We start from the raw sequence: 12,503 nt of genomic DNA, 5'->3' as shown, positions 1-12,503 counted from the left end.
TTGGTTAATAGTCTTCCGGTTCCAGCTTGTAATCCTTTGGTTGATCCTTTTCCATTCTGGGAATCCCAATCTCCAAAAGTTGACTTGGATTTAGTCGCTAAAATCTCTAAACAAGAGGATAGTAGTTGCTGCATGTTACAATCGGCATTAGAACACATTCAACTCAAATACAATCAACACTTAGATATATTTACTGATTGTTCAAAAAAAGATTTTGATTGTGCATCTGGCGTTGTAATTCCAAGTCAAAATATTCAAAAATATTGTAAAATCTCAAATGGTACTATTTTTAGAGCTGAGTTCAATTACAAAGGCTTTGGAACTTCTTATTGATAAACCTCGCTTTCAAAGTGTGATATTTTCTGATATTCCTTGTCTGCCTTACAAAAAATTCAAAAGGAAGATAATGACAGAATTATTAGTTTTCTGATATCTTATGTACAAGTTTTATCTTAGGGGTGGTAAGGTTGTTTTTTGTTGGATTCCAGCTCCTGTGGGTATTAAAGGAAATGAAATGGCTGATAAATTGGCCAAAAGATCAGTAAATAAAACCTATTGTGACATTCATTACCCTTTTACCACTTCTGATATTACAAAACATATCAAAGATGCTATTTTTCCAATATGGCAAGACGGATGGGAAAATTGCCAAACTGGTAGATTCTTCAACCAACTTGAACCAAATATTGCAACACATACCACATATTCTGACAGAAACAAACACAGGAGAATTACAAGACTGAGATTTGGAAAATATCTACTGAATGATACACAATTTCTTTTTTAAAAAAATAACCTCCAATCAGTGTCCAACTTGTGGTGTAAAAGAATGTCAAACACCTGCTTCTAGATTGTATCAAATATCCAAACTTTCATGATAAAATTTTTCAAAAAATGAGAAAAAAACAATTAGAAATTAAAATTAAAAACTTACTTTTACATAAAGAATTTTATGATGACATAAGTTTATTATTGAAAAAGAAATAAAATTAATTTTGAAAAAAAAACACTTGTATTTAATATGTGTGTGCTTGGTCACAATATGTGAACTAGTAGTTCCAATCCTTATAGGACGCCAAATCACTTGGAGTGGGAGCGTCCCTAAAAGAAGCTCAAGTTAGTAAATCTCCTCAGCTGTGAGCCGTGTTTATTCTGGATAGATCTCCTGTTGATGATCTCGCCTCATCTCTGCCTTTCCCTTTGATTTTAATGATATTTCTGGTGGATGGGGTTTGAACCCTGCACAGACTGGGATTAGATAAAGTCTTGTGTTAACACTACTAGCAGATTTCTTTCTTCTGCCTTTCAGGAGATTCATTTCAGTCTGTTAACAATGTTAAAATGACCCAAAGGTCAAATGACCCGTGTCAGTGTGGGTTTCCTCCTGGTTCTCCAGTGTTCTCCTACCTCTCAAAGACACATCTAATGACTGATTGAGGCGACTCAGGATCTCTGATCTCAAACATATTCATCGACCAACTTCATTTCCATCTCAACAATCTGTTCATGAGAAAGAATTCTTCATCGACCCAGAATAATGTTCTTGATAAAACATGATGTCAGGAATAAAACAGGATGAGGCATGCTGCTCCAGGAAACTAATCTGCGATGAGGTGGTGGGATGTGACCCAACACAAAGTGGATTAGTTTCCATTAACAGCACGTCATGAAGGGTTCAGGCACTCGTGAAGGCTGGAGCGCTCATACTGAGTGAAATGGAGATTATGTTTAATAAAGATCCACTTTTGTGATTTCTATTCGCAATAAACAATGCAAAATCAATAAAATACGGTTTTCCTTCCTGACAGCTGCGTCCTCCTCACTTTTAAAATGGCTCAAACATCCTTTAGGGATGAAGATCAGTTTAAAGATGTCACGAGGAAAAAGCTGTTCAAGTGAAACAATTGTAATTTATCAACAAGGCTGAAAGTTGTGCTTGAGGTGTCAGTAGGTGGAAAAGTCCAGAAAATTAAGATCCATTCTGTGAGTATTTCATGAAATTAATTCTAATCAGTGCAGTTACATGGGTTATATTCCTGCACTGAAGGGAGATGAAATGGTTAATAGAGGAGTGTTCATGATCTCTCTGTGTTTGTGTTCCTCCTCTTCCTCTATTGCTCTTTCACACACAGAACCAGGAAGGAACTCCTCATTTCAGAGAAAACAAACCGTTCTCTTTCTCTCTCTCTCTCGTTGTGAGTGCAGGAAAATGGCCGAGGCCAGTATTTCAGTAGCTCAGGACCAGTTCATGTGTCCAGTGTGTCTGGATCTCCTGAAGGATCCGGTGACTATCTCCTGTGGTCACAGTTTCTGTAAGGTGTGTATTAATGGCTGCTGGGATCAGGAGGATCAGAAGGGCGTCTACAGCTGTCCTCAGTGCAGAGACACTTTCACGACAAGGCCTGTTCTACGCAGAAACAACATGCTGGATGAAGTGGTGGAGAAACTGAAGAAGACTGAAGTCCAAGCTGCTTCTCCTGCTCACTGTTACGCTGGACCTGGAGATGTGGAGTGTGATTTCTGCACCGGGAGAAAACACAAAGCCGTCAATTCCTGTCTGATTTGTTTGGCTTCTTATTGTGAAACTCATCTGAAACCTCATCTTGAACGTCCTGCTTTGAGAAAACACACATTAATTGAAGCCTCAGCAAAACTCCAAGAGAAGATCTGCTCTGAACATAACAAGCTGATTGAGATCTACTGTCGTACTGATCAAACCTGCATCTGTTATTTGTGTACGATGGATCATCACAAAGGTCACGACACCATCACAGCTGCAGCAGAAAGAGCTGAGAAACAGGTGAGAACTAGAAATCTTTCCAGAATTAAATCATCTTAATTATAGTTTCCCATCTAGAAACAGGTGCTTTAGTCAGTGATATGATTTGAATTTTAATTTCAATGTGTGTCTCAATCAGAAGGATTCTGTAAAAGCTGATTAAAATTGTCTGTGTTCTGGTGAACAGAGTGTTAAATTTATCTTCAGTGATGGTCGTAATCTGGTTCGGGGTGGGTTTCCTGATAACGTTGCCCTTTAGACCTAAAGAGAGAGTTGAGAGACTCTCTTAAGGAACGAACGTTGTCTCTGTGTGTGGTTTTCCGGAACTCACTCATAAGAAAGAGTCTAAAGCGCAACAGGACGAAGAGCGTCTTTGCAGTTCGCGTCCCCAATATAGGCATTAGTAGCTGCTAAATCCAGTCAATAAGGTCACATGGTGCTTGTTTTTAATGAAAATCTAATGAAATATAAAGTGTTTTAAAATAAGATAATAGATATATAATGTGGTAATTAATTAATGAAACTATTTTATGTTTTTGGCAATTTTTTTCTTCCAAGTGTGTTTTTAATGAAATGAACAAATGTTCACATGAAAGAATGAGCAAATAATAAGCTAAATAATGAGGTAAATGTGTTCCCCGTGCTCGCTCATTTCACTGTTACCCCCCGATCATGCAGTCAGGATTATTTCAGCTGTTCTCCACAGTGCAGAGTGGGCCATGTTCTCCCTTATAAGTGCACAGAGAGAGAGAGAGAGAGAGAGAGAGAGAGAGAGAGAGAGAGGTTTTGATCTGTGTGTAGTGTGTACCGAAGGAGGTTTAATATATATAGTCAACGTTCTATATAAGGAGGTCAATTAAACCTTCTTAGGTACACACTACACATACATCAAAACCTCTCTCTCTCTCTCTCTCTCTCTCTCACACACACACACACACACACTTCTCTCTCTCACACACACACCATTAGAGGTGCAGAAATGTGTCTCATTTATAACACTAAATTAGTTAATCACTCGCCTAATGGAGCTAAATTTGATTAAAATATAGTGATATAAATGTGACATTCTGATATCCATACGTAATTCCATAACATACTGAAATATATTCATCGTGTTTTGTGTATATTTATTTAATAATTAACAGAGCTGGACAAAGAACCCAACTTCATTACTTAAGTCAAAGTACAGATCCCACTGGGCAAATGTTACTCCGATACAAGTGAAAGTTGGACAGTCAAATTTTTACTTCAGTTAAAGTACTGCAGTATTTGCTTTTAAAAATCCTTAAGTATTAAAAGTACATTTTCTGTCAATGCATTGTTGTATTATAGCCACAACGCTTACAAAACCTAATGCCTCTGAAACACCTGACTGGATTTACTGACTAACTTGTAGAACCTGTAGAATAAACGCCTGGTAGAATGTTACAAAATGAAACACAACTGAACTGAAAAAGACCCATTGTCATTTTCATTTTTTTATTGTAACCCTCCTCCCCACCGCCACAAAGCAGCATGGTAGTGTTCTGACCCGGCTCTGGCAGTGTGTGCACACATGTATGTGTGTGTTAATCAGGAAGACAGTGGAACAGCTGTAAATGCAGCTTGCTCAGAAAATAAAAAGGACAATCCAACCTGATTAAAACCCAGATCCGCACCTCGAGCTTAATAACGGCCCAACAGCAACTCTGCTTTAAGCAAGACAACAAAAAAAAAGGTGCAAGACCATCATCTGACATCAAAACAAAAAATTCCAGCAATTTGTTGTGACTGACGAGTACGATACTGTCCATCTCACAGGTCTCACGTGCGCACGTGTGTATGTATTCATGCACATATGAATCTCCCCGTGGAATCAAAAGTGAACGTTATTCATGTTAGTGTAACTCCGTTTTTACATGCTAACTAACAGTGTCCAAGTTAACTAGCTATGTGTAAACATTAGACGTGGACAAGGCGATGGCAACTTGGCAAATCCATAGAAAGCCATTTGACTAATCAGACTGTGTAGCGATTGCAACGTTATCGCGAGCTCTAAAGCACAGACAACTTCACTGCAAGCTTTCTCTTGGAATAAAACGTTTATATCCCTCAATATGCTTCCGCAGGTCGGATGGTGAGGTTTTGTAGGCTGTGATGTGCTCCGTTTTAGGCAAACAAAGCAAACATTTAAAATGAAACGACTCTTTATTCCTTTCAGAAAACTGAACCATGGGTTCTAGCTATAGAACCGTGGGTGTGTGCATTCCCCAGAAGAACCGCCTCCTTCCATTCTGCCATCAACTGATCGTGTTAAATAATGCTGCGGAGAAATCATTGATCTTGATTTTATCCAGTCTATGGACGTGACGTGACCCTAGTGATTACTGATAGACTGTCTCAGTGTCACCTGCGGAAAAACCAATCACGTTTTAGAAAAGAAAGAAACATCCACTTTCAAAGCTGCTTCATAGTAACGAGTAACGAGGACCTTGATAGAAATGTAGTGGAGTAAAAAGTACGATATTTGTCTTTCAAATGGAGTGAAGTTAAAGTCATAAGTTTCCAAAAAAAAATACTCAAGTAAAGTACAGATACTCAAAAAGTGTACTTCAGTACAGAACTCAAGTAAATGTACTTCGTTACTGTCCACCTCTGATAATTAACTCGATGTACTTGCAATGTACAAGAAAACTAATTGAACACCACCAGCAGATTCAACACCAGTTTCCCCCGCTGACTGTGAGAGTCCCTCAGAGCCGCATGCGCATTCTGTGGATTCTGCAGCGAGCGAGTCGCTCTTTGTTTTGAACGAGTGCTCCGGGTCTCTCGTAAATTCCGAGCAAACTAAAGGACGACTTGTGCTACGATGTCTCATCTCATCTCATTATCTGTAGCCGCTTTATCCTGTTCTACAGAGTCGCAGGCAAGCTGGAGCCTATCCCAGCTGACTACGGGCGAAAGGCGGGATACACCCTGGACAAGTCGCCAGGTCATCACAGGGCTGACACATAGACACAGACAACCATTCACACTCACATTCACACCTACGCTCAATTTAGAGTCACCAGTTTACCTAACCTGCATGTCTCTGGACTGTGGAGGAAACCGGAGCACCCGGAGGAAACCCACGCGGACACGGGGAGAACATGCAAACTCCGCACAGAAAGGCCCTCACCGGCCACGGGGCTCGAACCCAGGACCTTCTTGCTGTGAGGCAACAGCACTAACCACTACACCACCGTGCCGCCTGTGCTATGATGTTGTTCGGGAAAACCACGTTAGCTTGATGATGGATCTTAAGAGGTCATTTAAAACTCTCTTGGCCTTAAGAGGCTTTCGGGAAACCCAACCCAGATCAGTTAGTGAACATTTCTCTCTCTGTCTCTCACACACACACACACACACACACACACAGAGTACATAACCTTCAGAGCGAAACATGAATGTACTTTGAACTGACATTAATATGGAACCAGGTCGCTCGTACTGTGTAAAAAGCTAAATGTATTTTATTTGTCCTCAGAGTGAGTTAAAGGAGGAGCAGATGAAATCCCAGCAGAGAATCCAGGAGAAGCAGAAGAAGGTGCAGGAGCTGAAACAGGCTGTGAACACTATAAAGGTGAGCAGTGAGCAGAGACAGAGCTGCTCCTAGAAACACACACAACATGGACAACGAGTCATTTACAGTCCCAGTAAGAGAGGGAATGATAGATGAGCTTTAAATCTTGTGTGTGTGTGTGTGTGTGTGTGTCCTAACAGCTCAGTGCACAGACAGCAGTGGAGGACAGTGAGAGGATCTTTACTGAGCTGATCAGCTCCATGGAGAAAAAGCGCTGGGAGGTGACGGAGCTGATCAGAGATCAGGAGAAGGCTGAACTGAGTCGAGCTGAACGACTCCTGGAGCAACTGGAGCAGGAGATTGCTGATCTTCAGAGGAGAGTCACTGAGCTGGAGCAGCTTTCACACACACACGATCACATCCATTTCCTCCAGGTAACACTCACTGTCTGATCTACAGAGCCAGCTGTTCCTCACACACTCTCTAAAACACCTCTCATTAAGGGAACAATAAATGTCCCTGTCTGACATCACAAGTGGGTTTTACATTTCATTTGCTTTCTGTAGGTTTTAGCTTCTGGACGTCGGTCTCCGACAAGGAGCAGACCAAATTTCCACACATCCAGCGTCACTGTCCATCAACATCTCTCATTTGATGGAGTGAGGAATTCTCTCTCAGATCTGAAAAAGAGACTCGAGGAATTCTGTGAGGAGGAATTCAACAAAATCCCTCCACATGGTAAGAGGAGCTGTTCCTGCTGGAGAAACACAGTGATGTGTTATTTCTTAGCGATGCTCCTGCTTTCTTTTCTGCAGACACTTTATTCACCCGACACTTTGAACTAAAACACTGATTTAAAATGAATAAACTGACTGGATCACTTTAAACTCTTTCCATCTTTTACACAAACTCATGTTTCTATTTTTCTCTCCACAGCTGCAGCAGTTTAGATCATTTCAGGACCACAGAGCAGAGAAGAGTTTCTGAAATGTACATCTAACACACACACACACACACACACGTCTAGGCCTGCCATGATCACAAATTTTTTTGGATGATATATTGTCTCAGAAATTATTGCGATAAACGATATTATTGTTGACGTCTTTTCAAGACAATTTTATGCCACTAGTAAAATAATAATGATCATGCAAATACACCCTTTCATAGAACAGTAAACTTTTTAATTAAGTCAACTTATTCAATTCAACAGTGGAACATAAAAAATAAATATAAATAAATAAGCTCAAGAAATAAAACAATCAAACAAAACCACTCACAACAAAAACAATAAATAAAATACAATTTATGGCTCTTAAAAATTGCACTGAAGTGAATATTAACTTGGCACAGGGTAATAAAAAGACATTCTTTTCTTCACAGGCAACATTCTGCCAATCCAGTTTCTCAAAGATTAGTACCCAGATCAACAAAAAGTGCAAAGTAACAACGTATTGCCAGCTGTCATTTGGATAAAAGTCACAACAATTAGAACGAGATAACATGTAGGCAAGGGCGTAGGTTTGGTATTAACATTGGTGGGGACAAAAACCCAATGCCAACCCCCAGTGGTGCCAACTTCAGGTCAACATTAGAGGGTCACAATATTTTGCTCCGTTGTGTTCCACCAAAAGAGTCTCCATCATCTCTCCAAAGGCCAGACTTTTAACATTTGAAGTTCAGAACTGTAGTAATTCATGAATAATAATAATAATAATAATAATAATAATATGAAATCCATTTGATTAACTGCAAATCTTGCATGTGATGATGAACTCATTCTACCAATTTGCAAATGTGTTTTCCAAGCGAATACCGCACTGACTGTCGGGAGGGTGTATGTTCCTTTCCCTCATAAATGGAAATAAAACCCATCCGGAGCCTTAAACACTGCGTTCCATGAGGCTGGCAGGGGGAGTCGCTCTCTTCTGTGGGATCTTTAACTAGTTTTAGAATGCTAGTTTAAGCTGATATGTGATTGATCTAACGGTAAAACAGCACGAGGGCTCGAGAACTTTGACAGGTTACAATTTTACTTCAGGGTTGCCAGATACTGCTGACGTTTTCCAGCCCAAAATATGTTCAAAACCCGCCAACATGCACTTAAAACCGCCCAAAATGTAAAACGGACTTGATGCCTATCTTGTAAAGTAAAAATATGCAGCTAAAGTCCAGTATACTATTTGTAAATCGAACAAATAGCAGCATGAGGCCGTCAGTGCTGGAGGTGAAGAATCTGCTGTCTGGTACTCGGCTCCGTGTGGTTCAATCAGATTATAACTCTGCAATCATCTGCTGTGTTCTGAATCCTACATGCACCAGTAGGTGGCGCACACACAGAATATTATGTAGGCTATGTTAGGCTACGATGCATATCTAACATCTGCATTGCTGAGGTTATTTATTTTTTATTTATTTATCTTTTTATCCTGTTTGTTTTATTAATTTTATAGGCCTAGTTATTCTGCTTAATTTATTTTTGTCTACATCCATGTATTTTCTTCATCTGTTATGCTGATTTTTGTGGATTTGTTAGGTTGTACCTGTTTTATATACTTCAATTAAAAAAAAAGTTGGGCTCCGATGCATGGCTGAATGTAACATGAGAAGAGAAAATGGAGAATGGATTGCGTCATTCTTATTTACTAGTTTATGAGTTCAGTTTCTGCACTACATTACACACATTCATATTAGTCTTACAGTTACATCGACATTGTTTTGTTTAAATAATACTTAATGAGATAAATGTTTGTTAATGATCAATTTGAGCCAATGCTCGATTTTGGTTGTTTAAAATACCTAAGGGGTGCTGGGTAAACTAGGTCTTTGTGTCGTGTGATGCCCGCGATCTCTGATTGGGTCACAGAAGTGTTTAATATGGATTGGATTGGATCGGGGCGATTTCTCAGAGACAACAAGGGAAGCCGAACTTCCCCTAAAATTCTCTCCCCAAACTGCGGCGTCTACGACGTTGAATTCTCATTAAAACAATAACTTGCATAACATAATCTATGCCCAAGATTGTATTTACGTTCATAACTATCCCTATGTCATCCTGTAACTTATTTGAGTGATGTCTGACGAACTTGCAGTTCGCTACGAGAATCACCTTTGCTGCCAGGCTGTAACCTTTCTTATTTCAATGGGCTCTATGGGCTGGCAGCCGGGTATCCGTTGCAGTCTAGGAGACGGCTCTGAACAGCCAATTTCGGCTAGTTGTTATTGGGTAAAATCGACAAAATCGTCACTTCCGGGGAAGCCGGGAATCTCTGGGGGTAAACGGGACATGGGCGGGCCAAGAAGCCGGGCTGATAAAGGATTATTGGAGGTGGTGTTTGAAAGACATGAGGAGGGCACTCGCTGTACTTCGGCGAGGAACACGGAAGCATGATCAGTCAGTCCCTAGCGGATGTCGAGAAAGTGTAGTCGTGTGCCAAAGTGCTGTCCGAATTTCTTTTCATATAAACGTTTCTTCTCATTGATGTCTCTGTGCATTACTCTGTAAATAAATGTAAATATTACTCATTGTGCTCCGTTAACTTTCATCCATTCTATCAGTTTGATCATTTGTGAATTCACTCGTTTATTTCATTTGTAGTTCAATCAACGTGGTTGTAGGCTAGCTTGAGCCTTATTGGGATCTGCAGTGCTAGCTGCTAACAGCTGGTATCTGCTATAATGGCAAAGTACGGTCAGTCATATTGCCCCGCCCCCGCCTCGCGCTCCGTCCGGTGCGGTAGTGATGTCCCGTTGCTCGCGCGCCACAGCAGAGACCCGCGCGACCTTCAGCCGGTACAGTCGCTCTTCTTTTACCACCTCCGTTATTCTCATCTTTCCGGTGCGTTCTTGATTTTTCCATTGTGTCCTATTTTGCCATATCAAATACCCAAAATGGTATCGTATTATTCATATTTAAGTGAATAATCAATTGTCATCATAACTTGGCATTTTTAACCCAATCAATCAAAAAGAGGAATTTTTTCCAATATTTAAAAAAAAATTTACAAAAACATTTGAATTGTAATAAAAAAAAATTCCACAGCAGAGGCCAGATAAAGCAAGATGATATCTTTATTCTTATTAAACATGATAAAACATTGAGTGTTAGGTAAATGCAAAAAAAAAATAAAAAATAGTAAAATTAGAAAATTTATTTTTTGACCATAATGTCCCAAATGAGAGACCAGTTTCTGAGACAGACCCACATAACAACAAATTGACTCATGACAAATAACAAATAATTGAAAAATTGTATTATGTAGACCTAAAACTGAGCTTCCCCTATTTCAAAGCCCACCAGCCGCCACTGGATTGGATGTAGACTAGTGGACGGAGATAGTACATAGAATGTGTCCTTCTAAGGCTGTAGAAGTGTCTCTGGCTGCATTCTCACACAGAACATCTGATTAAAACCCGCCGAAATAACGTCAAACCCGCCCAATCTAGCAACACTGTTTTACTTGGCAACGGAATGTATCTGAATTCTGATTGGTTGCTGTACAGAGAAAAGTTTTCACTGCAACCGAACTGCTGTTTTCGTGACCACGCCCCCAGCGCAGATATTCATGTTCACATTGTTCAGTTTGTTTTTCTCTTTTATTTTAGATTTCTGTTATCTGACTCTGGATCCCAACACGGCACATCGTCACCTCATTCTGTCTGAGAAGAACAGAGCGGTGAGAGAGAGTGAGAGAGAGCAGCGTTACTCTGATCATCCAGAGAGATTTGATTCCTGCTGTCAGGTGTTGTGTAAGGAGAGTGTGTGTGGACGCTGTTACTGGGAGGTGGAGTGGAGCGGTGGTGGTGTGTCCATATCAGTCTCATATAAAGACACCAGCAGGAAAGGACGGGGTAATGAGTGTCGGTTTGGATTCAACAATCAGTCCTGGAGACTGCGGTGTTCTTCTTCTTCTCTCTCTTTCCGGCACAACAGCATTGAGACTGATCTCAGAGTTCCATCAGCCTCCAGAATAGGAGTGTATGTGGATCACAGTGCAGGAACTCTGTCCTTCTACAGCGTCTCTGACACGATGAAGCTCCTCCACAGAGTCCACACCACATTCACTCAGACTCTATACGCTGGGTTTGGGTTCTACTTGTTTTATGGTTCTACAGTGAGATTGTGTGATCCAGAATAAAAGTGTGTAGTGTTTTCTGTAAAATTCCTGCACGTTGCCACCTTGTTGCTCAGTCGTCTGTTTCACTAGAACACAATCCAGCTGCACAAAACACTCATTTTAATATTTAAATTAAAACAGATGAATAATTTAAAATAATTAAAAAGGAAATGTTAAAAATTAACTGTCAGACAAGAAACTCGTCAAATTTAAAAAGAAAATGATCTCATGACCTTCGCATTATAAAGTTCTGTTTGTTTCATATTATTCCACAAGGTTAAGTACGCTCGCATTTGTGGACATAAAATAATTTTGGTGAAATTGGGCAGCCTTGTCTGATTCCACGTAAAATCTTAAATTTTGGTGTCATTAAAGGGTTAAGGGAGATATTTATAGTTATATCATTGTGAAATATTTTAATAACCTGGCCGAGCCCTTTTCCAAATCCAAGATTGAGTTTTATAAACAAAATCGTGCTCCACAGTGTCGAATGCTTTGAAAAAGTCTAGAAATAAAACAAGACTGATTGAATAATTGATTGGTAATCAATCATATCCAGAATCAGTCAGACGTGGTTTTGAATATATCTTCCCTTCATGAAGGCTGATTGATATTCGTCTACAAGTTTTACAAGTCCACGCTTTAGACGATTAGCAGATACTAAGGCAAGTAATTTATAATCATTGCATAGTAAGGTTATAGGTCTCCAATTGTCTAGCAACAAGAAGTCTTTTTTGGGTTTTGGTAGCAAGGTTATTAAGCCTGTCTTCATCGTCGGGGATAAACATCCTTTGTGAATGCATTCTAAAAATGCTCTATATATTTTTTTTAAATATCCACCCAAAAGTATTTCAAAAATTCAGATGTTAAGCCATCGATTCCTGGTGATTTACCATTTTTCATTTGTTTTAATGCAATTTCAATTTCTGTTATAGTTCATTCCTCATCAAGTGTACGTTTGTCTTCATCCAGTTTTTTGATGTCATCATTGATGGGATAAAATAAAACGTCACATTCTGATTTATTAAATTTAAGTTACAATAAACGAGCCAAATTTCATCCTGTA

The 12,503-nt window shown here is 39.7% G+C and overlaps 1 pseudogene; it reads left to right on the top strand.

The window, feature by feature from the left end:
• Positions 1-2,131: 2,131 nt before the first annotated feature.
• On the top strand, positions 2,132-11,482 carry LOC132879276 (E3 ubiquitin/ISG15 ligase TRIM25-like; annotated as a pseudogene).
• The last annotated feature ends 1,021 nt before the right edge of the window (positions 11,483-12,503 follow it).

Source organism: Neoarius graeffei, chromosome 2 (genome assembly GCF_027579695.1).
Source record: "Neoarius graeffei isolate fNeoGra1 chromosome 2, fNeoGra1.pri, whole genome shotgun sequence".
Classification (NCBI taxonomy): Eukaryota; Metazoa; Chordata; class Actinopteri; order Siluriformes; family Ariidae; genus Neoarius; species Neoarius graeffei.
This window is presented reverse-complemented; position numbering and strand designations above follow the sequence as displayed.